The sequence below is a fragment of the Bison bison genome, unplaced genomic scaffold (genome assembly GCF_000754665.1).
Source record: "Bison bison bison isolate TAMUID 2011002044 unplaced genomic scaffold, Bison_UMD1.0 scf7180017864033, whole genome shotgun sequence".
Classification (NCBI taxonomy): Eukaryota; Metazoa; Chordata; class Mammalia; order Artiodactyla; family Bovidae; genus Bison; species Bison bison.
Window position 1 is genome coordinate 1331601 of NW_011494605.1, and position 4385 is coordinate 1335985.

At 42.1% G+C, this 4385-nt stretch overlaps 1 protein-coding gene across 1 annotated transcript in view; it reads right to left on the reverse strand.

Moving 5' to 3' along the window:
• The window catches only part of LOC104984631 (putative selection and upkeep of intraepithelial T-cells protein 1 homolog), a 41455-nt gene that overhangs the window by 32389 nt on the left and 4681 nt on the right, over nt 1-4385 (reverse strand). The window lies entirely within an intron of this gene.

Genomic DNA, 4385 nt, shown 5'->3' on the forward strand with positions numbered 1-4385 from the left:
TTTGGAGTACGGAATGAAGCAGGGCAAAGGCTAATAGAGTTTTGCCAAGAAAATGCACTGGTCATAGCAAACACCCTCTTCCAACAACTCAAGAGAAGACTCTACACATGGACATCACCAGATGGTCAACAACGAAATTAGATTGATTATATTCTTTGCAGCCAAAGATGGAGAAGCTCTATACAGTCAGCAAAAACAAGACCAGGAGCTGACTGTGGCTCAGATCATGAACTCCTTATTGCCAAATTCAGACTTAAATTGAAGCAAGTAGGGAAAACCACTAGACCATTCAGGTATGACCTAAATCAAATCATTTATGATTATACAGTGGAAGTGAGAAATAGATTTAAGAGACTAGATCTGATAGACAGAGTGCCTGATGAACTATGGACGGAGGTTTGTGACACTGTACAGGAGACGGGGATCAAGACCATCCGCATGGAAAAGAAATGCAAGAAAGCAAAATGGCTGTCTGCGACCAAAATGATTCTTTGTGACCCCATGAATTGCAGTACACCAGGCCTCCCTGTCCATCACCAACTCCCGGAGTTCACTCAGACTCACTCACTCACTCAGTCCATCGAGTCAGTGATGCCATCCAGCCATCTCATCCTGTCGCCCCCTTTTCCTCCTGCCCCCAATCCCTCCCAGCATCGGAGTCTTTTCCAATGAGTCAACTCTTTGCATCAGGTGACCAAAGTACTGGAGTTTCAGCTTTAGCATCATTCCTTCCAAAGAAATCCCAAGGCTGATCTCCTTCAGAATGAATTGGTTGGATCTCCTTGCAGTCCAAGGGACTCTCAAGAGTCTTTTCCAACACCACAGTTCAAAAGCATCAATTCTTCGGTGCTCAGCTTTCTTCACAGTCCAACTCTCACATCCATACGTGACCACGGGAAAAACCATAGCCTTGACTAGATGGACCTTTGTTTGCAAAGTAATGTCTCTGCTTTTCAATATGCTATCTAGGTTGGTCGTAACTTTCCTTCCAAGGAGTAAGCGTCTTTTAATTTCCTGGCTGCAATCACCATCTGCAGTGATTTTGGGGCCCCCCAAAATAAAGTCTGACACTGTTTCCTCATCTATTTCCCATTAAGTGATGGGACCAGATACCATCATCTTCGTTTTCTGAATGTTGAGCTTTAAGCCAACTTTTTCACTCTCCACTTTCACTTTCATCAAGAGGCTTTTTACTTCCTCTTCACTTTCTGACATAAGGGTGGTGTCATCTGCATATCTAAGGTTATTGATATTTCTCCTGGCAATCTCGATTCCAGCTTGTGCTTCTTCCAGTCCAGCCTTTCTTATGATGTACTCTGCATATAAGTTAAATAAGCAGAGTGACAATATACAACCTTGACGAACTCCTTTTCCTATTTGGAACCAGTCTGTTGTTCCATGTCCAGTTCTAACTGTTGCTTCCTGACCTGCATATAGGTTTCTCAAGAGCCAGGTCAGGTGGTCTGGTATTCCCATCTCTTTCAGAATTTTCCACAGTTTATTGTGATCCACAAAGTCAGAGGCTTTGGCATAGTCAATAAAGCAGAAATAGATGTTTTTCTGGAACTCTCTTGCTTTTTCCATGATCCAGCAGATGTTGGCAATTTGATCTCTGGTTCCTCTGCCTTTTCTAAAACCAGCTTGAACCTCAGGAAGTTCACGGTTCACATATTGCTGAAGCCTGGCTTGGAGAATTTTGAGCATTACTTTACTAGCGTGTGAGATGAGTGCAATTGTGCAGTAGTTTGAGCATTCTTTGGCATTGCCTTTCTTTGGGACTGGAATGAAAACTGACCTTTTCCAGTCCTGTGGCCACTGCTGAGTTTTCCAAATTTGCTGGCATATTGAGTGCAGCACTTTCACAGCATCATCTTTCAGGATTTGAAATAGCTCAACTGGAATTCCATCACCTCCACCAGCTTTGTTCGTAGTGATGCTTCCTATGGCCCACTTGACTTCACATTCTAGGATGTCTGGCTCTAGGTGAGTGATCAGACCATCATGATTATCTTGGTCATGAAGATCTTTTTTGTACAGTTCTTCTGTGTATTCCTGCCACCTCTTCTTAATATCTTCTGCTTCTGTTAGGTCCATACCATTTCTGTCCTTTATTGAGCCCATCTTTGCATGAAATGTTCCCTTGGTATCTCTAATTTTCTTGAAGAGATCTCTAGTCTTTCCCATTCTGTTGTTTTCCTCTATTTCTTTGCACTGATCGCTGAGGAAGGGAATGGCAAACCACTTCAGTATTCTTGCCTTGAGAACCCCATGAACCATATGAAAAGGCAAAATGATAGGATACTGAAAGAGGAACTCCCGAGGTCAGTAGGTGCCCACTATGCTCTGGACATCAGTGGAGAAATAACTCCAGAAAGAATGAAGGGATGGAGCCAAAGCAAAAACAACACCCAGTTGTGGATGTGACTGGTGATAGAAGCAAGAGCAATATTTCATAGAAACCTGGAATGTCAGGTCCATGAATCAAGGCAAACTGGAAGTGGTCAAATAGGAGATGGCAGGAGTGAATGTCAACATTCTAGGAATCAGCGAACTAAAATGGACTGGAATGGGTGAATTTAACTCAGATGACCACTATATCTACTACTGCTGGCAGGAATCCCTCAGAAGAAATGGAATGGCCATCATGGTCAACAAAAGAGTCCAAAATGCAGTACTTGAATGCAATCTCAAAAATGACAGAATGATCTCTGCTGTTTTCCAAGGCAAACTATTCAATATCACAGTAATCCAAGTCTATGCCCCAACCAGTAACACTGAAGAAGCTGAAGTTGAATGGTTCTTTGAAGACCTATAAGACCTTTAGAACTAACACCCAAAAAAGATGTCCTTTTCATTATAGGGGACTGGAATGCAAAAGTAGGAAGTCAAGAAACACCTGGAGTAATAGGCAAATTTGCCCTTGGAATATGGAATGAAGCAGGGCAAAGGTTAATAGAGTTTTGCCAAGAAAATGCACTGGTCATAGCAAACACCCTCTTCCAACAACTCAAGAGAAGACTCTACACATGGACATCACCAGATGGTCAACAACGAAATCAGATTGATTATATTCTTTGCAGCCAAAGATGGAGAAGCTCTATACAGTCAGCAAAAACAAGACCAGGAGCTGACTGTGGCTCAGATCATGAACTCCTTATTGCCAAATTCAGACTTAAATTGAAGCAAGTAGGGAAAACCACTAGACCATTCAGGTATGACCTAAATCAAATCATTTATGATTATACAGTGGAAGTGAGAAATAGATTTAAGGGACTAGATCTGATAGACAGAGTGCCTGATGAACTATGGACGGAGGTTTGTGACACTGTACAGGAGACGGGGATCAAGACCATCCGCATGGAAAAGAAATGCAAGAAAGCAAAATGGCTGTCTGGGGAGGCCTTACAAATAGCTGTGAAAAGAAGAGAAGTGAAAAGCAAAGGAGAAAAGGAAAGATATAAGCATCTGAATGCAGAGTTCCAAAGAATAGCAAGGAGAGATAAAAAAGCCTTCCTCAGCAATCAATGTAAAGAATGAGAGGAAAACAACAGATAAACAGTGGATATTTATAAATAGGCCTGTGGTCATATCCCGATAAACATAATAGAATTTACCACTTTGTTCTGTTACAATTAGCATATTCTTTTAGGCAATGGAGAGTCCAAGTACAAGTCCTGAGGCTCTTTTTTCGGGGGGTCTGGTTTTCCATTGGTATGCCATTTCTATAGACACCAGGCACAAAGTTCAGAGTCCATTGGGAGGGTGACCATGTGTGTACCCTAATGTTCACAGCCTGGCCTAAGATGGAGTCCAGCTCTGTCTGTTTCCTCCTTCAGAACCAGAGATCAAATTGCCAACATCTGCTGGATCATGGAAAAAGCAAGAGAGTTCCAGAAAAACATCTATTTCTGCTTTATTGACTATGCCAAAGCCTCTGACTTTGTGGATCACAATAAACTGTGGAAAATTCTGAAAGAGATGGGAATACCAGACCACCTGACCTGGCTCTTGAGAAACCTATATGCAGGTCAGGAAGCAACAGTTAGAACTGGACATGGAACAACAGACTGGTTCCAAATAGGAAAAGGAGTTCGTCAAGGTTGTATATTGTCACTCTGCTTATTTAACTTATATGCAGAGTACATCATAAGAAAGGCTGGACTGGAAGAAGCACAAGCTGGAATCGAGATTGCCAGGAGAAATATCAATAACCTTAGATATGCAGATGACACCACTCTTATGTCAGAAAGTGAAGAGGAACTCAAAAGCCTCTTGATGAAGGTGAAAGAGGAGAGTGAAAAAGTTGGCTTAAAGCTCAACATTCAGAAAATGAAGATCATGGCATCTGGTCCCATCACTTCATGAGAAATAGATGGGGAAACAGT